The sequence below is a fragment of the Artemia franciscana genome, chromosome 3 (genome assembly GCF_032884065.1).
Source record: "Artemia franciscana chromosome 3, ASM3288406v1, whole genome shotgun sequence".
NCBI classification, from domain to species: domain Eukaryota; kingdom Metazoa; phylum Arthropoda; class Branchiopoda; order Anostraca; family Artemiidae; genus Artemia; species Artemia franciscana.
The window spans coordinates 53854295-53877556 of NC_088865.1; the positions used below are offsets into that span (position 1 = coordinate 53854295).

The following is a 23262-nucleotide window of genomic DNA, read 5'->3' on the forward strand; positions in this document are numbered from 1 at the left end:
TCACTTAAAAAGGGCACTAGAACTTTTCATTTCCGTTAGAATGAGCCCTCTTGCGACATTCTAGGACCACTTGTTCGATACGATGACCCCTGGGGAAAAGAAAAAAAAAAAAACAAAAAAAAAAAAAAAAAATAAACACGCACCCGTGATTTGTCTTCTGGCAAAAAATACAAAATTCCACATTTTTGTAGATAGGAGCTTGAAACTTCTACAGTAGGGTTCTCTGATACGCTGAATCTGATGGTGTCATTTTCGCTAAGATCCTACGACTTTTAGGGGGTGTTTCCCCCTATTTTCCTAAATAGGGCAAATTTTCTCAGGCTCGTAACTTTTGATGGGTAAGACTAAACTTGATGAAACTTATATATTTAAAATCAGCATTAAAATGCGATTCTTTTGATGTAGCTATTGATATCAAAATTCAATTTTTCAGAGTTTTGATGACTATTGAGCCGGGTCGCTCCTTACTACAGTTCGTTACCACGAACTGTTTGATGACACATGATTTTTCCAACTGAAAGTAAAAAATAACATCAAAACTTAAAACGAACATAAATTATTACGTATATCATTTAAAGATTTTTTCTTTCATTCATTCTAGTTATTTGAGAATCAACTTTTGACTTTCATTTTCATCAAAACAGTTTCGACCTCTTTGGCTGTTCTGTTAGTAAGCCTTGCAAAATTAGTTCCGCAAACATCGCTAATTCAAGCTACGTGGAAGAATCTTACCATGGAGAAATTTCTCGTTGGGAAGAGAATTTTTCATGGAGGAGGAGCTGTTTTTCCCAAAATTATTTCAAAAAACGATCAGCAATTAAATAAAGCCAAGTTTTTTCAATTGAAAGTAAAAAGCTACATTAAAACTTAAAACGAACAGACATTATTACGTATATGAGAGGGGTTGCTTCTCCTCAATAGCTCGCTCTTACACTAAACATTCTTTTATAACTTTTAAAAGAGGTTACTATTCCAACTGAACAGCCTTTGTGATTTAGCACAAAAAAAAAAAAAATTCCCTATTGTCTCTACTTTGTATTTGTTTCTTAAACAACTGGAACAAAAATCAAACTTAGACTATTATAAGGTTATTATTAGTTAAAAAAAGTAAAATTAATATGCAAATTTTGTTTTAATTATTCCATATACGGTGAAATAAATTCAAAACCCTGTATTAATTCAAAGATATTCATAAGTTAAATGAAAAAACAAGTTTTTTTTCCTGACAGTAAGGTACAACGTTAAAACCTAAAAGGAACAGAAATTATTCCGTATATGAAAAGGGTTGTCAACTCTTTGACATTTTTAGTTGCCAGGATTAAAGCCAGGATAGGTCAATATTCTATTTTGTGAGCCATATTTTGTAACTCTTTGGCATTTGTAGTTGCCAGGATAGGTCAATATTTTATTTTGTGAGCCATATGTTATAACTCTTTGACATTTGTAGTTGCCAAGATTAATGCCAGGATAGGTCAATATATTTATTTTGTGAGCCATCTGTTGTAACTGTTTGACATTTGTAGTTACAGTACACTTTAAGTAGTTAGGCTTTGACAGTAGTTTATGTTATAGTAATTAAGTAAGAGTTGATTTATTATCATTATTAATGTTTTTTAGCCTCTTTGAAGGGACAAAAGAGGTTGGGAAAAGAAAACTTCCTTGTTTTTGACATGTTTTTTTTTCTGGTAAAGGACAGACCTACGAAATTATTCAGATAACCATTTATTCTAGAATTCTGACTGCTGAAAATTCTGTTGGTTTTAGATTAAATATATTCATAATTACTTAGCTTAATCATAGCTTTGCCCACATTTTTGATTAGTTTAAATTTAACGCTTAGGAGAACAGTATTGAACAACACTTGGCTATCTTCCATCAATATTTTTGTTTGTATGACGCAAAAAACATATGAGGGCATTGATTTTGGTTTCTGTTTATTGCCCAGATCAAGTACTGTATGTTGTGCCGCTGTGCAAATAATCCGGTAGCAAAGTAGCAATGCTACTTGACAGTTTTCAAATTTGTTGGCAGATTTTGTCTGAAAATACCATTTTTACGTATAAAAACAATGTTTATACCCCGTCGTGCAAAAAGTGGGTAGCAAAGTAGCAATGCTACTTTGCAGTTTTCATGGCCCACTAAAATTTGTTGCAAGATTTTGTCTGAAAATACCATTTTTTACATATAAAAATAATTTTTGTTAAAAGAAAAGCTGTCAAACCACAAGTTGTGTTCCGCCACGAAAAAGGTGGGGTGGCATAGTAGTAATGCTACTTGACAGTTTTCATGGCCTACTAAAATTTTTTGGCAGATTTTATCTGAAAACACCAGTGCTTCCACTATTCCCGAATTTTTTAGGATTTCCCAAGAAATCTGCCTTCTCGAAAAAAAAGTCGGCTCCTCAAAAATTTCCTTTCGTTCACTACTGCCACCCCTAGGGATTTATAATAAGTGACAATCCATCCCTAGTAACTCTTAATCTGAGTTAATTTGACACAAGTTTTTTACTTCTTTCTCAAGTTTTTGTCTCAATTATTTACTACACATCAAAAACCAGAAATAGATCATTGAATTAATAACCTTTCTTCCTATGCTAGTAAAAGCAGAATGTTTATAAGATTATACCATTTCATCAAAGATTCTCTTGTGACTCCTGGTAAAGAATTTTATTTGAACAGGTTTACGTTCAGTGTAATTCTAACCCAGGGTTACCATGGCTGACACTTTCGTGCCACTTTGGCTCTTTTTTTTAAGTGGCGCTTGTCGGGAAACGTGACACTTTTTAACAAAAGTAGGATTGTTTTCAAAAAAGCGCTTTTTTACCAAAAAGAAATTTTTTCAAAAAAAAGAAAATAAATAAATAAAAAACGGAAGGAAAACTTTGAATGCAGAAGCATCGATGTTCTTTTTCTTTCATTTTTCCGTCTCTGTTTTCAGATTCGGAAACGCTATATTGCTTTGTTTATGCTCCTTCATATTAACCATAACCCTTGTGCTTCATCATTATCACATTAATCATAAATAACAGCCACTTTGGAAACCTGTAGGTTAATTGTCACCAAAAAAGGATTGGACGCACTTCCTCCTTTTAGTTGTTTCCTGGTCACGAAGTTTTGAGTGTAATAAGTCATAATTTCCTTAAGTTTTGTCTCTCATATACCTCAGTAGAAGGATATCCTAAAGTTTTGCCAAATAAATCATTTGAAATATTTAATATCTGATCCACTATTAGATGTATTTATCATAGGGTCATCAATAGCTGCGATCTATGATCGTGGCACTCTGTTCAGTATTATCAGAGAAGAAAAGGTTCAAGTACCCGGACGAACTGCAATAATCCATTGACTCCATTTTGTGGAGAACTGGATGAAAAGCCCTCAGTGTAGATGAGTATTACTGTCCCTTTTTTCCTTTTTCTCAAGAGAAAAAGAAAACGGAAGGCTTTTTCTCTTATCTTTTTTCGTTTCTTTTTTGCGCTATGAGCAAAGACACTTCAGAAAAAAGAAAGAGAAAAAAGTACTCTGTGGGACGAATTCTTGTTTTATACAGTAAGTACCATTTGCGCTTTAGAGGGATTTAAGTGGGGGGGGGGGGCTTGAAAGTTGACTAGAGTGGAAGTGTTGCACAAAGCGGAGAATCAGCACTACCTAAGTAAAATCAATATTACTTTTTTGTAGTTGATAGATGGAATTAAAGCCAATTTTTCATGTTTGAAATTTAAAGACGAGGAAAACCGCGCAAAGGTGATCCCAAGCGGATTGACAAAGATTTTAAATTCGAAAAGCTTGTTGGTACCAAGTTGGTAAATTCGAAAGCATTGCAAGTGGCAAATTTTTGGAAAATGACACTTTTTATACAAAAGTAACATCATTTTGCCTCCCAAAGTGGCACCAAAAAAACCAGCTGAGTGGCAACCCTGTTCTGACTATCGATGCAAAGAGGGTTATTTTAGAAAGTTGAACCGTGAGTTTAAATTTTGTTTTCTTTTGCTATTTTTTTGAATTTTCAAAGGTCTGAAAACATATGAGATTTAGCCAGGATTGAAAACAATATTCAAAGATGAAAAAGGGAAAGCATAGTACCTATGCAGAGAGGGGGAAGGGAATTTCGTGATAAATTTGGAGATATTTTTATTATCGAGCTATAAATTATATGAACATGCCACTTGAGACCTTTTTTATACTCTTTTAGAATATAACCGTCGTTTTGTTCAAAGATTAAATGGACCCTTTAAGATGATACCACTTTCTCTTATTTTCTGCAATTTAGTTTTGAGTCTGATTTTCTTTTTTCTAAGGTTTTAGGCAAATTATATTAATCTCATAGATTAAAGAAAACATAAGAGATTTAGCTAGGATTGAAAACAATATTTTCATATTTAGAAGGACCTCGTAACTCAGATCTCTTATTTTAAATCTCAACCGGATCAAGCGTAATTGGGGGGGGGGGGCGGAAATCTTAGAAAATACTTAAAGCGGTGAGATCAGGATGAAACTGGATAGGAAGAATAAAAACCTGTCTAAGATACGTGACTGACATAACCGGACCGGATCTGCTCTCTTTGGTGGAATTGGAGGGGGGGTAATTTCGAAAATTGAGGTATTTTTAACTTACGAAAGGGTGACCAGATCTTAATGAAATTTGATATTTAGAAGGATCTTGTGCTTTAAAGTTCTTATTTTAAATTCCGACCAGGTCCTGTGACGTTGGGGGGAGTTGGAGGGGGAAACTGGAATTCTTGGAAAACGTGAAAATTGGGGTATTTTTATCTTACGAATATATGTTCGGATATTAATGAAATTTGATTTTTAGAAAGATTTCATGTCTCAGAGCTCTTATTTCAAATCCCGACCAGATCGTTTGACATTGGGGGGAGTTGGAGGGGGAAATCTTGGAAAAACACTTGGAGTGTAGGAATCGGGATGAAGCTTGGTGGATAGAATAAACAAATGTCCCTGATACATGATTGACAGAATCGTACTGGATTCGCTCTCTTTGGGGGAGTAGGGGGAGGGGTTCAGTGATTTGGCGAGTTTGGTGCTTCTGGACGTGCTAGGACGGTGAAAATTGATAGGCGTGTCTGGGAGCTGCACAATTTGACTTGATAAAGTCGTTTTCCCAGATTCGACCATCTGGGGGGCTAAAGGGAGAGGAAAAATTAGAAAAATTTGGTATTTATAACTTACGAGTGGGTGATCGGATCTTAATGAATTTTGATATTTAGAAGGACATCGTGACTCAGAGCTCTTATTTTAAATCCTGACCGGCATTAAGCCTCTTATTTTCTTTTTAAAATCAATCTATTGATTCATAGAATTTTGTTAGAGCTCCTACCATATGATATCTTGGCTCTTAGCTCTTCTCGCCTCGTCACAAGTGCCATATGAGCTCTTGGCAGTAGGGAAAAATTTCCCTACTGTTCCTAAGTAGTGTTTGTTTGCACTTACCATGCATGCACTTATTCCCCACCCCTGCGTTAATCATTGGCTATCAAGCAATAAACGATGTCGGATGTGTCACGTGACAATGAAACCCTATGATTCAACCGTAGAATTTTACTGTTTTGCCCATAGGATTTCGATTCAGACCTCTATGCAGTGTTTCTAAAATAACTAAAATTTCGACACTCTTAAGAATCTATTTTTCATATTCTATACTCGAGTTAAGTTTTTTCAATAATTTTATAAGTTTTCAGATGTGGTATGACATAGCTGACAACACTGGTTTGCATCTTTAAATAAGAGTTTTAGGGTCTATTCCAAAAATTGGAATAGGTTTAATATTCAATCCCACTCATATAATAAGCTTTTGAAAAACGCTATTGCTTTTATGCTATAAATAATTGACACTTAATGCTATAACCTCTTTTGTTTTAGAGTTACTTTTGATTTACAATCAACTCAAAATCTATTATAACCAAATTTTCACCAGTTTTACAGACCTAAAGCGTTAAGTACAGGTCTCCCCCACAGTCAAAAGTATAACGTCTTTTCAACAATCGACGGTTTAAAAGGCGTTTTATATATTTTTTGCTAATCTTCAACATTTTTGAAAATTTCATAAAATATATGCCATATTTCCACGACCTTGCTGCATAGTTCTTTTGAAGGAGGATAAGAATTATTCTTCAATAATTTTATTAGGTTCTTAAAAGTTTCCTCTAGGCTTCTCATACAAGCCTAGATACTCATGAAAACGCCCAAAGGTTTTTTGGGGTTAGGATGCTCATCCATAGACCAGAAGCTATCGTCAACGCAAAAGTACTGTATACACTGTTATTTCATTTAAAAATTCAATGCATGAAAACGATGGATTTTCGCGAAAGAAAAGACAAAATTTTAGAGATCAGACCGGGCATAAGTCGAATCCTCTAAGTTAACAATCTTAAACCAAACAGACTACATTGAATGAAGAAATCCAGCACAAAAAGAAACGGAAAAGGCCATTAATATGAGTTGTGCAACCCTCATTTAACTCCCCAAAACAATTAGTAGCATTGGCTCTTCAATGAATACGCAATATATTTTCAATTGAAATTATTCTGTACCCGATGGTCAATATATTTGAAAGAATGAACTATTTTAGTTATTTTATAATTATTATTACTTCGCCATTAGTAAGCATATAGATACAGTAAACCCTCGCGTTGGGGTTTTTGGACAAGCAAGATCGCCTTTCCTACTTTTATCAGGTTCACTCTATATATAAAAAAGTCCTAGCTACATTTTTTAAGTTTAGCATTAATCCGCAAATATAAAATGGCGGGCCCAGAAATACGTCTGTCGAAATTGTTTTTGAAACATAACCACAAAATTACTTTTCCTCCATGGCATCCCCTTCTTAAAAGGTGATGCTTAAAGTTGAAAGTATACAATAGTTGTTCGTGTATAGTAAGTGCTCTTCATTAATCGTTTTGATAAACATAGTTATGTATTTATTTTAATTTTCTCTATCTTGTACTCCGTCCCTATGAACTATCCCTAGCTCTAAGAACAACAAGCTGTTTGCAAGAATACAAAGAAACAATATTTTATTGATTAAATTTATATTAAAATATAAAATAAAAAAATATTCTTGTATGTTGAGTCAGGAAGAGGTTCTTTGGCAGGAGCAGAGGCCACATAATTGCACAGCTTCAATGAGCAGTAAATTCGTTAGGTGAAGGATGAGCAAAAAATTGAAGCAAAATTGAGTAAAAAATTTTTGAGGGTTCTATTTTTTTAGTAAAATATAAAAAGGGGAGGAAAAAAAAATATACGCGAATTTTACTGAGACTCTATTTAACTTGAGGTTTAGAACCCTTGTTTTTTTTATTTAAACTTTAAAATTATAAGAAACCAGTTCTGCTGCACTGTCTTTTTATGTAAAAATAAGCGTCTATACACAAAAAGACGAATGCAACAGAGAACAGGCTTATACAGAGTTCCGAAATTTACTGCCCAGCTACTTCATTATCTAGAAAAGAAAAGGAAAGTCAATCATTTGCAGACAATAGACAATATGTTTTTCCGAACTAAAAAATTTATAAAAGGATAAATTTTGAAGATTGGCTAAATACATTACAAGAGCGAAAACCTCAAGATGGTTGCGATGTCTGGTCAAGACCTTTTTTCTTCACATGTAATTATGCTTGCTATTAACACATCCTTTTAGACTTTCCTGGAACATTTTGTAATATAGGAAAAGCAAAGATACAAATGTGTTCCTTAAAACTGAATTAGTCAATACAAGATAAATGCTAAATGTGAAAATGAGCACTACCTAAGGAGGGGCGGGGGTAGCATGGATTAGTTTTTGGTGGAAAAGAGATTTTCTGGGCAAAAACTTTCATGGGTAGATAAGGTGTGATTTAAAAAATTTACATTTTCTAAGAGCCCCACGGAGATAAAACCATCGAAAAAGTGATGAAGAACTAATATATTATACAATATATATATATATATATATATATATATATATATATATATATATATATATATATATATATATATATATATATATAATACATATATATATAAAAGAATTGAGTCTTTCGATTTTGCGACAATGTATACTAATTTATCACTTAATGTAGTGTTAGATAATTTAAAAACTGTTATCAAGAAATCTTTCCTCTTATCTAGTAAAAGGTTCTTAAAAATAGACACTTATAATAAAAAAGCTATATGGACAAATTGCTTTAATACCACAGTTGACTTGAGATGTTACAGCTTGGATATGATTTTTGAGTTATTAGAATTTGTTTTATACAATACTTATATAAGATTTGGTGGTGATTTGTACAAGCAAATCGTGGGAATTCCCATGGGGGGGGGGAATGCCAGCCCATTTATAGCTGACTTATTTTTAAGTCAACTAGAATATAAATATATGATGGATAAGAATAATCCAAATAATTTAAAACATGTTTTGTCAAATAATAAAAGATATTTAGATGATATTTTGGTCTTAAATTGTAAGGATTTCATTGATATTTCTAAAAATATATATCCATCAGAGCTTACTCTTGAACTTAGTCATGGCGCTGGTCATGAAGATCATTTCTTAGATTTAAATGTTAATATTTGTGATAATAATAAATTAAGTTTCAAAATGTCTAATAAAACGGATGATTTTGATTTTGAAGTGATTAGTTTCCCATTCCCTGAAAGTAATATACACTCAAATATCACATATTCTGCATTTTTCTCACAGTTGCTTCGTTATGCAAGGATTTGTAGTCATTATATTGATTTTAAAAATAGATGTAAAATCTTAAGCCAAAAATTGATACCAAGAGGTTTTTCTGCAAATAAATTAACATGGCAATTTAAAAAATTTAGTTTTCATTACAACGAACTTTTAAATAAATATCAAAAGAATTATCTGGAAATACTTAAAGAAAATTTCAACTAATTTCGGAGGTTTTAGTGACCCTCAGTTTTCAGATGAGGGTCACATTTTTGTCAGTGGTGCCACTTTAGACACGGATAATAAATAAGTCAACATAAGCATTAATTCCAACAACACTTTTCATTGGTAAAAATTCAAACACCAAAAAACTTGATTCCAAAATAGAACTGCAACTTCAAAAGGAATCTGCGGCTTCTTAAGCTCTTTAGTAGCACGTGTTTCTACCTTATCTTTCATTTTTTATCTTTTTCTTTAACTTGGTGTCTAGTGCTCTCAAAACTTTCATAGCTGTCAATGAAGGTCTTTTCATAAATAATTGAATACATCAATTTTCATTATTCTTTTTAAGAGATATACTTGTCTAAGTTTCCATACAAACCAATAAAACAATCAGAGTGCATTTTGAATATCGTTGAAAAAAAAAAGAAAAACAAGAGCGAAGAGCTCATATGGCACTTGTGACGAGGCGAGAAGAGCTAAGAGCCAAGAGATCATATGGTATGAGCTCTAACAAAATTCTATGAATCAAAAGATTGATTTAGAAAGGAAAATAAGAGCCTTAATGCCGGTCAGGATTTGAAATAAGAGCTCTGAGTCACAATGTCCTTCTAAATATCAAAATTCATTAAGATCCGATCACCCACTCGTAAGTTATAAATACCTAATTTTTTCTAATTTTTCCTCTCCCTTTAGACCCCCAGATGGTCGAATCTGAAAAAACGACTTTATCAAGTCAAATTGTGCAGCTCCCTGACACGCCTATCAATTTTCATCGCCCTAGCACGTCCAGAAGCACCAAACTCACCAAATCACTGAACCCTTACCCCCAACTCCCCCAAAGAGAGCGAATCCAGTACGATTCTTCAATCACGTATCAAGGACACTTGTTTATTCTATCCACCAAGCTTCATCCCGATTCCTCCACTCCAAGGGTTTTTCCAAGATTTCCCCCTCCAACTCCCCCCAATGTCAAACAATCTGGTAGGGATTTGAAATAAGAGCTCTGAGACATGAATTCTTTCTAAAAATCAAATTTCATTAAGATCCGATCATCTATTCGTAAGATAAAAATACCCCAATTTTCACGTTTTCCAAGAATTCCGGTTTCCCCCTCCAACTCCCCCCAACATCACAGGATCTGGTTGGAATTTAAAATAAGAGCTTTAAAGCACAATATCCTTCTAAATATCAAATTTCATTAAGATCTGGTCACCCTTTCGTAAGTTACAAATATCTCAATTTTCAAAATTACCCCCCCCCCCTCCAATTCCACCAAAAAGAGCAGATCCGGTCCAGTTATGTCAGTCACGTATCTTAGACAGGTTTTTATTCTTCCCATCCACTTTCATCCTGATCTCACCGCTTTAAGTATTTTCTAAGATTTCCGTTCCCCCTAACTGCCCCCCCCAATTACGCTTGATCCGGTTGCGATTTAAAATAAGAGATCTGAGTTACGAGGTCCTTCTAAATATGAAGTTTCATGAAGATCCGATCACTCCTTCGTAAGTTAAAAATACGTCATTTTTTCTTATTTTTCAGAATTAACCCCCCCCCCCCAATAGATCGGATCCGTTCCAATTATGTAAATCACGTATGTAAGACTTCTACTTATTTTTTCCACCAAGTTTCATCCCGATCCCTCCAATCTAAGCGTTTTCCATGATTTTAGGTTCCCCCACCACAAACTTCCCCCAACGTAACCAGATCCAGTCAGGATTTAAAATAAGAGCTTTGAGACACGATATCCTTCTAAATATCAAATTTCATTGAGATCCGATAACCCGTTCGTAAGTTAAATATACCTCATTTTTTCTAATTTTTCAGAATTAACCCCTCCCCCAACTACCCCAAAGAGAGCGGATCCGTTCCGTTTATGATGGAAAAAATATGTCCCTGTCTTGACAGATTTTAATAAGCATTGGTTTTATTGTTTCTATAATAGAAAGAAGTTCCAAAGAAAATATTTATCTCTCAATATGTTTCCGTGTATTACTGGCAATTAACTAAAAAAAAAATTCATAAAATAATTTTTTTACGGAAAAGTAAGGAACTCCATTAAACCAAAAATGAGCAAAGATAGAACTGAATAATCTACCAAGTGTAAAACTACCACAAATCAGCATCAATAAATAAACGAAACCCAAAACGAACAGAAATTACAATAAATAACCGAGTCAAACTCAAGACGAGCTGAATATAACATGATTAGGGGTTCACAACCCTTATGCCTACTCAAGGCCTAAACATAATTTGCACTTAACAGAAAAAAAATTAAATGTTTCCACTTTAATGACTTTAATAAATAAAACATTATTAAGATTTTAAAGAATAAATATGAGCATATGTATATTAAACTGACACTGTACATTCATCTGTATTTTTTTCAGTAGAGTGCAAATAATGTCCTAGCCTTGAGAAGGCATAGGGGTTGTGAGCCTCGAGCATGAGGGTACGCACGAGAACTCATGAGGGTTGTTTGACTCGGTCACTAATTGTAATTTCTGCTCGTTTTGGATTTCCTTTATTTATTGATGCTGATTTGCGATGGTATTACGCTTGGTAAATGATTTGATTTTAATTTTTTAATTTTTGGTTTAATGGAGCTCTACTTTCCTTGAAAAACGTATTTTCTGGAAAAGTTCTTTTTTATTAATTGTCAGTAATAAACGGAAATATATTGGGAGAAAAACATTTTCTTTGAATCTTTCTTATATAGAAACAATAAGACCGATGCTTATTAAAGTTTGTTAAGTGCGGGATAAGACAGATGCTTATTAAAGTTTGTTAAGTGCGGGACAATTTTTTCAATAAAAATATAAAAAAAGCCATTTCCAAAATCATCGTCGGTGTCCAGTAATTGCACTAGCTCAACTAGAGTAAAAATAAAATAGTTCCTATATTTGTTGGGGAAAAAAACTGGGGTTTCGAATAGACAAGGAAATAAATTAAAAAGTAAATTTTTTGATTAGATCACTGAGGGGGATAAACCCAAGGTACCAAATCAGGAAAATACAGGGAAGAAGCAAAGCTTTTGTTCTATTCTCTGCATAAAGATGCGGAAAGGTTATTTTTAAAATTTCAACGGTAATTTTTGCTTGAGAAAAAACAAAATACCAATCTAAAGGTATTTTTCCACATCTATGGGGGTGTTTTTACACCCTTCCCATTCATGCGTCTGTATAGAACATGGTAAAGAAGCAAAATAGCTACTCTTTACACTCATAAATAGTTTTGTAATTCTAGTAATTTGTTGGTTGATTTAGCTGTTTTCTTCAATAATCTAGTGATTTATGTGCTGAATCAATAATTTTTCTAGAAACTAGTGATTTTTTTTCACAGGGCGGCAACCCCAAAAGAGCCTTCTATGGGAGGTTCGAGGTGTTTATCCCCCCCCTCTCTTTGAAAACAGGATTCTCCTAATTTGAGGAAATTTTTTCAGACGTTTTTATTAACATAAGCACAATACAATATAATACAAAATCAGAACAAAAATAATCCTTGGAAAAATGAACGGCTGGATATCAGTTATGCCAGTCCTTCGTACCAATTCAAACAAAACGAGGGTGTTGCAAAAATAGTAACAGAGAAAGAAAAGTTAATAGCAAAGAAAGACAAATAAATAAAATGTATTCATATGGTCCAGAATCTGAGATATGTCACCAGAATCTATCAATCAAAACCTAATTTAAATAGTCGATAGAAACAAAGCATTTTGAAATATTTGGTTTTTCACTTATTTATTTCAGAATCACCGGTCAAGTCGATATTCACCGTTTTCGGACGTTTAGGACAATATATATATATATATATATATATATATATATATATATATATATATATATATATATATATATATATATATATATATATATATATATATATATATATATATAAAATCAGACCATAGCCCCATGGTTGCCAAGATCCATCTAAAGGTAATGACACAGAAAAACAATAAACCGACAATACACAAACACTTCAACGTTGAGAAACTGAACGACAAGGAAACAACATGAATGTTCCTGCTAGAACTTTTAAATAGATTTGAAATCTGCAATCGAAATTAGAACCAGATAATGATGTTGAAAATATGTGGGAGAAACTGAAAAGCCAGCACAGAGAAGTTGCAGAGGAGAAATTAGGCTATTAGAAGAAAAAGAAAGAAAGATGAATCTCCAAAGGAACCTGGAAACTGTCGGCTTCAGACGCATCTGAATTGATTGTTCTGCAAGAATCATGTAGAAAAATAGACAAAAAAGTAAAGAAAAGTGCCAAGGCCGACAAGAGGCGATTTATTGAACACAAAGCAGCTTTGATGGAAGAAGCAGCAAAGAAGGGAGATTCGAAAACAGTCTATAGATTAACCAATGAGATGATTGGGGAATTTTTCATGGAGGAGGAGCTGTTTTTCCCAAAATTATTTAAAAAAACGATCAGCAATTAAATAAAGCCAAGTTTTTTCAATTGAAAGTAAAAAGCTACATTAACACTTAAAACGAACAGATATTATTACGTATATGAGAGGGGTTGCTTCTCCTCAATAGCTCGCTCTTACACTAAACATTCTTTTATAACTTTTAAAAGAGGTTACTATTCCAATTGAACAGCCTTTGTGATTTAGCACTCACTCTTAAACAACTGGAACAAAAATCAAACTTAGACTATTATAAGGTTATTATTAGCTAAAAAAAAAAGTAAAATTAATATGCAAATTTTGTTTTAATTATTCATGTACGGTGAAATAAATTCAAAACCTGTATTAATTCAAAGATATTCATAAGTTAAATGAAAAAACAAGTTTTTTTTCCTGACAGTAAGGTACAACGTTAAAACCTAAAAGGAACAGAAATTATTCCGTATATGAAAAGGGTTGTCCGCTCTTTAACGCCCGTTCTTTATGCTAAAGTTTTATATTGTTTTAAAAAGTAGAATTGTGAAAAAGAGTCAAAGTTTAGTGTAAAGAGAAGGGCGTTAAGTAGCGGATAGTCCTTTTCATTTATGGAATAGTTTCTAGTTTTAATATCGCTCCGTACTTTCAGTATTTTTTTTTAAAACTTAATCTTTAAAAGAAACTGCGCATAAGCAATAGGTCTCATCTCAGCAAACTTAACTTTCTATGATTCGCTTTATATGAAATTTTAAGGGGGAACCCATGGACATCATAATTCTCACTAATCCTACCCCCTTTATCCCCTCCAGGGTCCGAGGTTACTCTCACATTTTTTTTATTTTTTGTTTGTTTCTTCGAATTATTTATTTCATATCTTTCAAAGACACTATGTATAAACAATTAGTTTCATACTAATAAACTTAGCTCCCTATGCATTGGTTAGTGTTTGTTTTTGAAATGTCATGATTCTCCATGCCCGACCTTCCTTGCGTCCCCTCTCCTCTTCGGGGGTCCTTAGCCTAGTTGCCTTCCAATTTTTCGGTTACTTAAAAAGGCAATTAGAATTTTAATTTTTAACGAACGTCTTTATTAGTAAAAAATATGTATAACTTACAAATTAACTTACGTAACGACCTTCTATATTCGTATATTTTTGTGATGTATATGAGGGGGTTTGTCCCCTCGTTGATACCTCACTCTTTACACTAAAGCTTTAATTTTGTCCCAATTCTTTAAGATTGACCCCTAAATCACAAAGGCTGTAGAAAAAATTGTTGAAATTACTAAAAATACTTTAGCGTAAAGAGCGAGCTACTTAGGAAGAGATGGAACCCCCCCCCCCATATGCGTAATAATCTCTGTTCGTTTTAAAATTTTAATGCTGGTCCTTACTTTCAGTTGAAAAAACTTTTTCATATTTATTTTTTCATTGTTTTTTTTTTTTTAATAATACTTCAAAAACCTGTGCCCCCTTCATTGGAATTTCTCTTCTCCCATGACAAACTCCTCCAAGGGAAAATCCTCCCACTTAGCCCTTCCCCCCCCCCAACAAAAAAATCATCCTGAAAAGGTCTGAACACTTCCAAATAATCATTACTGTATGTAAACGCTGGTCAAAGTTTGTAACTTAAAGCCCCTCCCCTGGGGACTGTGGGGAGAAAGTCGTCCCCAAAGACATGGTTGTTATGTTTTTCGACTATGCTGAACAAAATGGCTATCTCAAAATTTTGATCCGTTGACTTTGGGAAAAATAAGCTTGGGAGGGGGCCTAGGTGCCTTCCAATTTTTAGGTCACTTACAAAGGGCATTAGAACTTTTAATTTCCGTTAGAATGAGCCCTATTGCCACATTCTAGGACCACTTAGTCGATAAGATCACTCCTGGGGAAAAAAACAAACTAACAAATAAACACGCACCCGTGATCGGTCTTCTGGCAAAAAATACAAAGTTCCACATTTTTGTAGATAAGAGCTTGAAACTTCTACAGTAGGGTTCTCTGATACGCTGAATGCGATGGTGTGATTTTCGTTAAGATCGTATGACTTTTAGAGGGTGCTCCTATTTTCCAAAACAAGGCAAATTTTCTCAGGATCGTAACTTTTGATGAGTAAGAAATTGACGACTAAATTTGATGACACTTATATATTTAAAATCAAACAGTGCCCCTTTGGTTACTCTTCAAAAGCGAGTGTAGACAAAGCTCTAACAAAAGACAGTAAATTCACCACTCATCGATCTATCCAGCTTCTACTTCCCCCACCCCACACCAAAAATAAGGAAGAAGACCATAGCTGCCCTAAGAAGGGGAATGGGTAAGGACAGCCAGTCGAAAACCCATTAACTATAATAATAATAACATGGATGATTCCAATAATTATTTTTAGACTTCTGGATTTTTTTTTATTCTGACTAGTTTCTAATAAGATTTGAAAATAGGAAAAATATTGTAACTACATAACAAATCTAAACACACATAAATATGATTACTCACTGGAAAATATACTATCTAGAATTTGTTGATTGGTACTCCATTAGCAGGCATGATGGTCCAAGTCAAGTTGTACTTTTCCGAGTATGGAGAATGAACTACATCTCCGGTTGGAGTCGCGATGATTTTCGGTTTCTCTGGAGCAGCTCGTTCTGCCATTATATAGGTTTCTTCTCCGTACGTAGAAATTCCCGCCGAGTTTCTTGCGGAGAAGCGGAACGAATAGTCGGTCTTTGATTCTAGATTCTTTAGAATGTACGGAGATCCTTGAAAAAAAAGACACTATTAAGGATATCGTAATTTATAGGTGCAACCTTAAATAGACACACTGATCCATAATTTTATAGATAAATCAAACTAGCAAACTCTATTTAAGACTATTTGCTGGGTGGATACCCTGGGGGGGGGGGTCTACCTCTTCGAACCATTGTTTTCTGGACTTTCTGCAATGTAGAATAAAAGCAGCCTTTTAACTTGGCCCGTTTATCCTGATTCAGTCCTTTTATAAAGCAGTTATGATGGTAGTGACTGTTATATTTGGAAAACGTCATCGAAAAGTATGTCTATCTTTCAGTTAGCAAGTTAATCAATTATGACAATTTTACTAGCAATGACTGAGTAATGTAGGCAGACAGAAGATCAACTGGTAAAATTATTTAGTCGATTAATTATTTAGATGGAGCTGCCTCTTTTATGAACAAGCAGAATTTACCAATCCTGCTCCAGATACCACCTATTTTATTGAAGACCCTTTTTCAAAGGAATGATTCCACAGAAGTTCTCAAATCGCCTGTTATTTTTAAATTTTTCTTCGTTTTTAAGAATGATAAGAGTTTGTCACCATAGCAAGTTCTGTGGAGCTGTCAAGATAGAGCGGTTTTAGACTTTACAAGAGCTAAGAGCTCATATGGCACTTGTGAAGAGGCATGAAGAGCTAAGAGCCAAGATATCATATGGTATGAGCTGTAACGCAATTCTATGAATCAATAGATTGATTTAAAAGGAAAATAAGAGGCTTAATGCCAGTCAGGATTTAAAATAAGAGCTCTGAGTCACGATGTCCTTCTAAATATCAAAATTCATTAAGATCTGATCACCCACTCATATGTTATAAATACCTAATTTTTTCTAATTTTTCTTCTCCCTTTAGCCCCCAGATGGTCGAATCTGGGAAAACGACTTTATCAAGTCAATTTGTGCAGCTCCCTGACACGCCTACCAATTTGCATCGTCCTAGCACGTCCAGAAGCACCAAAATCGTCAAATCACTGAACCCCTCCCCCCAAATCCCCAAAAGTGAGTGAATCCAGTACGGTTCCGGATCAAGGACATTTGCTTATTCCATCCACCAAGCTTCATCCCGATTCCTCCACTCAAAGTGTTTTCCAATATTTCCCCCTCCAACTCCCCCCCAATGTCAAAAGATCTGGTCAGGATTTGAAATAAGAGCTATGAGACATGAATTCCTTCTAAATATCAAATTTCATTAAGAATTGATCACCTATTCGTAAGATAAAAATACCCCAATTTTCACGTTTTCAAAGAATTCCGGTTTCCCCCTCCAATCCCCCCAATGTCACAGGATCTGGTCGGAATTTAAAATTACAGCTTTAAAGCCCAAGATCCTTCTAAATATCAAATTTCATTAAGATCTGGTCACCCTTTCGTAAGTTACAAATACCCCAATTTTCAAAATTACCCCCCCCCAACTCCAAAGAGAGCAGATCCGGTCCGGTTATGTCAGTCACGTATCTTAGACAGGTTTTTATTCTTCCCATCCAGTTTCATCCTGATCTCACCGCTTTAAGTATTCAGAAGATTTCCAGTACCCCCCAACTGCCCCCCCTCAATTACGCTGGATCCGGTTGAGATTTAAAATAAGAGTTCTGAGTTATGAGGTTCTTCTAAATATGAAATTTCATTAAGATCCGATTACTCCTTCGTAAGTTGAAAATACGTCATTTTTCAGAATTAACACCCCCCCCCCCAATAGAGCAGATCCGTTCCAATTATGTAAATCACGTATCTAAGACTTCTGCTTATTTTCCTCACCAAGTTTCATCCCGATCCCTCCAATCTAAGCGTTTTTCACCATTTTAGGTTCCCCCACCCCAAACTCCCCCCAATGTCACCAGATCCGGTCGCGACTTAAGCTTCAGAAAAAAAAACTTCCAGTCCCAATAGGTCATTTTTAATTTTGTCCAACACAATTCTAGATATACATGTTTTACTATACTTAGATAATATACGAGTTTTATTTGCTAGGCACATAAAGGTTTGTGCCATCGGAAATTTGAATATGCCAACAATGAATTTTTTTTTATTTACTAAACCAAATGCATTAAGTTTTACGCAGATTATCACACTAAACATTCTAACATTTAAAAGATTAGGTTTTCTATGATTCAGAGGCATATCCCTTGAAGCAACCAATAAGTAGGGCTTTTTAATTCTTTGTGAAAAGCTTCAGAAAAAAAAAACTTCCAGTCCCAATAGGTCGTTTTTAGTTTTGTCCAACATAATTCTAGATATACATGTTTTACTTTACTTAGATAATATACGAGTTTTATTTGCTAGGCACATAAAGATTTGTGCCATCAGAAATTTGAATATGCCAACAATGAATTTTTTTATTTACTAAACCAAATGCAGCAAGTTTTACGCAGATTATCACACTAAACATTATAACATTTAAAAGATTAGGTTTTCTATGATTCAGAGGCACATCCCTTGAAGCAACCAATAAATAGAGTTTTTTAAATCTTTGTGAAAAGCTTCAGAAAAAAAAAACTTCCAGTCCCAAATAGGTCATTTTTAGTTTTGTCCAACATAATTCTAGATATACATGTTTTACTTTACTTAAATAATATACGAGTTTTATTTGCTAGGCACATAAAGGTTTGTGCCATCAGAAATTTGAATATGCCAACAATGAATTTTTTTATTTACTAAACCAAATGCAGCAAGTTTTACAAAGATTATCACACTAAACATTATAACATTTAAAAGATTAGGTTTTCTATGATTCAGAGGCACATCCCTTGAAGCAACCAATAAATAGAGTTTTTTAAATCTTTGTGAAAAGCTTCAGAAAAAAAAACTTCCAGTCCCAATAGGTCATTTTTAGTTTTGTCCAACATAATTCTAGATATACATGTTTTACTTTACTTAAATAATATACGAGTTTTATTTGCTAGGCACATAAAGGTTTGTGCCATCAGAAATTTGAATATGCCAACAATGAATTTTTTTATTTACTAAACCAAATGCAACAAGTTTTACGCAGATTATCACACTAAACATTATAACATTTAAAAGATTAGGTTTTCTATGATTAAGAGGCACATCCCTTGAAGCAACCAATAAATAGAGTTTTTTAAATCTTTGTGAAAAGCTTCAGAAAAAAAAACTTCCAGTCCCAAATAGGTCATTTTTAGTTTTGTCCAACATAATTCTAGATATACATGTTTTACTTTACTTAAATAATATACGAGTTTTATTTGCTAGGCACATAAAGGTTTGTGCCATCAGAAATTTGAATATGCCAACAATGAATTTTTTTATTTACTAAACCAAATGCAGCAAGTTTTACAAAGATTATCACACTAAACATTATAACATTTAAAAGATTAGGTTTTCTATGATTCAGAGGCACATCCCTTGAAGCAACCAATAAATAGAGTTTTTTAAATCTTTGTGAAAAGCTTCAGAAAAAAAAACTTCCAGTCCCAATAGGTCATTTTTAGTTTTGTCCAACATAATTCTAGATATACATGTTTTACTTTACTTAAATAATATACGAGTTTTATTTGCTAGGCACATAAAGGTTTGTGCCATCAGAAATTTGAATATGCCAACAATGAATTTTTTTATTTACTAAACCAAATGCAGCAAGTTTTACAAAGATTATCACATTAAACATTATAACATTTAAAAGATTAGGTTTTCTATGATTCAGAGGCACATCCCTTGAAGCAACCAATAAATAGAGTTTTTTAAATCTTTGTGAAAAGCTTCAGAAAAAAAAACTTCCAGTCCCAATAGGTCATTTTTAGTTTTGTCCAACATAATTCTAGATATACATGTTTTACTTTACTTAAATAATATACGAGTTTTATTTGCTAGGCACATAAAGGTTTGTGCCATCAGAAATTTGAATATGCCAACAATGAATTTTTTTATTTACTAAACCAAATGCAACAAGTTTTACGCAGATTATCACACTAAACATTATAACATTTAAAAGATTAGGTTTTCTATGATTAAGAGGCACATCCCTTGAAGCAACCAATAAATAGAGTTTTTTAAATCTTTGTGAAAAGCTTCAGAAAAAAAAACTTCCAGTCCCAATAGGTCATTTTTAGTTTTGTCCAACATAATTCTAGATATACACGTTTTACTTTACTTAGATAATATATGAGTTTTATTTGCTAGGCACATGAAGGTTTGTGCCATCAGAAATTTGAATATGCCAACAATGAATTTTTTTATTTACTAAACCAAATGCAGCAAGTTTTACAAAGATTATCACACTAAACATTATAACATTTAAAAGACAACTCTGAAAAAAGCTATATAACGACTCACATGTCAAAAGAAGAACTAATAAAAAAATATATATTCCCAGATACTGCCCAAGATATTGGTTTAATATAAATTCACAGTACCATGCAAAATAGCATCAGATAGATGAAAAAATAGCGTCTTACAAAGAATTTTGCCAAATATTCTTAGTTCTAAATCCTTCTTAGTGTAGATCACTAGTTTCTTTGATGCATGGGAAACAGGATAAAATACTGCCTTTCATAATCTTGAGCATGCATGCTCCATTAAATAGTTTTTCTCTGAAATTGAGTTTATTACTATTTTCAACAGGATGACAATATGCCAGTACACCAAAGGTATTATTTCGAATGCAAAGTCACTACTGTTTCTAATCTTTGATCAACATTACTGACTTCTAAATTAATACAGTTCCATCAATTTTTAACTAACTCTTATTACTTTCTCCTTTTGTCCAATTTGCCCTCGCCTTAATTAAAAAATAGCCGCTTTTAGCTATCTCCTCTTTATTATCTTCTCAATAGAGATTTGACAAATCACTCAACCTAATGGCTTTGATTTAAAAAAAAAACAAAACATTTTTCTCACATAGTTTTTTTTCCTAGCCTCATCACATAGTAGTAAGGTGGAGAACAGCTTACTTTATAACAAAACCTGTGGTATTAGACTCTGTTTTAGGGCTAAAACCAAGAAGAAAGCAATCTACAACCCTTTCAATACCCCAAGCATCTGATATGGCATTTGATCAAAATTTCATGATAGATATTTTGCTTAGAATGGTCAAAAGTTTCCTGGATGCTCCACACTTTGGAGGGCAAAATCTTTGAGCTTGTTGATTACAAATGTGAGGCTAAAATTGAAGACTCTTTTTGCATTAACATTCAAAATTTGTCACTAAGATGGCAAGCAGTTCAACTTTTGGTGGAAACTATATATTGCAACACATATATTTATATTGTAAGCTCAATAATAAATGTTTTAATTATAGTATTACTTATTGAACAATCTTAGAGGTAATTTACATACCATTAAGCATAGAAAGCATAGAAAATGCAATAATTATAATGTACAAGATCAAGTGAGTAAACTAAACTAGCAGAAACAACTGGAGTAAATTTCTGGAGGAACTCCAGAGTGGATTGGCTGTGGATCAGAGTAGGCTGATTTATACTTAGTTTTATTTTACTTCTACCTGAAAGAAAATTTGCAACTATCCTTTCCAAATATGCATTAACATTAAAATCTGTCAATAGCTTGTGGATAAGAGTTCTATGGCAAATCAAATCAAATGCTTTCTTTAGCTCAATTATGATGAGGTTGATCCAGCATTCTGGTTCATCAAGATGCTTTAAAAAAAAATACTTCAACTAAATTTTAAACTAGATTAATATCCCACCATTATTCATCAGATCAGCAATACTTCCGACCTTTACATTTGGAAAATGCGTTTATTCGAAATTTCAACTATACAAAATAGGGAAAGAGGACTGGAACAGTTTAGCAAAGAATTATTTTTTGTTAGTGTAGATAAAAACAGAAACTTCAGGCTAAAAAGATTACAACATTTTTTTTTGCTAGTAGCTAATGCTAAAGTGCATTAGTCTGTACAGCTTAAGGTACCTGTCAGTGATAGTGCCTATGTAAATAGATACAAAGTAGAACCAGTTTCATTGTTAGTTTCTTTCAGCTTAGCATGAGAAAAGATAAGTAAAGGAATAGATGGGAAATATGTAATTTGGGCTATATATTTGCACATTAGTAGGGGGGGGGGGTAAAGCATTTGGATAGTTTGAAATTAGAAAATAATTCTTACTTCATAATAAGCAGAATACTTGTACCTAACATATTTTGCATGCAGACACACTATACTTTACTCCCCCTCCCCCTAATGTGCAAATATTTAGACCGAATTTGTTTCTAAAGTATTATCCCAATTTTCATTTTAGCATCCATGATCAGACACTTTTCTCTTTCAATACTGATGAAAATTAAATGAATTTCATTCAATACAGATTGCAATCTAAAGAAAAACCAGTTCTACTTAGCTTTATTAATCACTTAGATTAGATTAATCACTTAGATTTGCAGGGATGAAAAATCCTACACAAAAAAAGTCTCTATTTTTCCTAATAACAAATACTATCTGTGAGTAATGAAAAAATTACAAAATTTAAGAAAGTCCTTAATGGAATTCTCTTATTGCTTTGTGAATAAGGAAAACAGAGATATACCTCAAGGGGTGGCTTTACTAATCACTTTATTAAAGCCAAAACCTCATAGCTGGATTGAGTTTTCACTAGATTCTAAAATTTATGTCTGAAAAAAAAATCGATTTTACAGCACAAGATTGGTTGATCTTTTCCTCCTCGACACCCCGCTCCCTACACTAAAGTTTTTTATTGTTTTAAAAAGTAGAGTTGCAAGAAAGAATCAAACTTTAGCGCAAGGAGCGGGGTGTCGAGGAGGAAAAGCCCCTTTCATATACGGAGTAATTTCTGTTCGTTTTAAGTTTTAATGTCGCTCCTTACTTTCATTTAAAAAAACTTGTTTTTTTATTTAATTTCTGAAAGTTTTTGAATTAATGCATGTCTGATTTTGGCTCTCCGTACATAAATTATAAAAATGAAATTTGCATATTAATTCTTTTTTTGGCTAAATGGCTTTCTCTTAGTTTTGATCAGACGATTTTGAGAAATAAGGGGTGGGGAAGGAGGTCTAGTTGCCCTCCAATTTTTCGGTTACTTAAAAAGGTAACTAGATCTTTTATTTTTAACGAACGTTTTTATTAGTAAAAAAAAATACGTAACTTAAGAATTAACTTACATAACAAACTTTTATATTCTTATATTTTTGATTATATATATGAGGGGGTTGGTCCCCTCGTTAATACCTTGCTCTTCACACTAAATCTTGTTTTATCCCAATTCTT

The 23262-nt window shown here is 33.3% G+C and overlaps 1 protein-coding gene across 3 annotated transcripts in view; it reads right to left on the bottom strand.

The window, feature by feature from the left end:
• The window catches only part of LOC136025413 (uncharacterized), a 73974-nt gene that overhangs the window by 22663 nt on the left and 28049 nt on the right, over positions 1–23262 (bottom strand). For 2 of the 3 annotated variants that reach the window (XR_010617090.1, XM_065701431.1), the window contains exons 2-3: positions 15774–16036; positions 7014–7455 (exon numbers count right to left, since the gene is read on the bottom strand). The gene's annotated coding sequence lies outside the window, so the exon portion shown is untranslated. Of the gene's footprint in view, positions 1–7013; positions 7456–15773; positions 16037–23262 lie in introns of those variants that run through there. The other variant, XM_065701432.1, reaches the window with a different exon arrangement.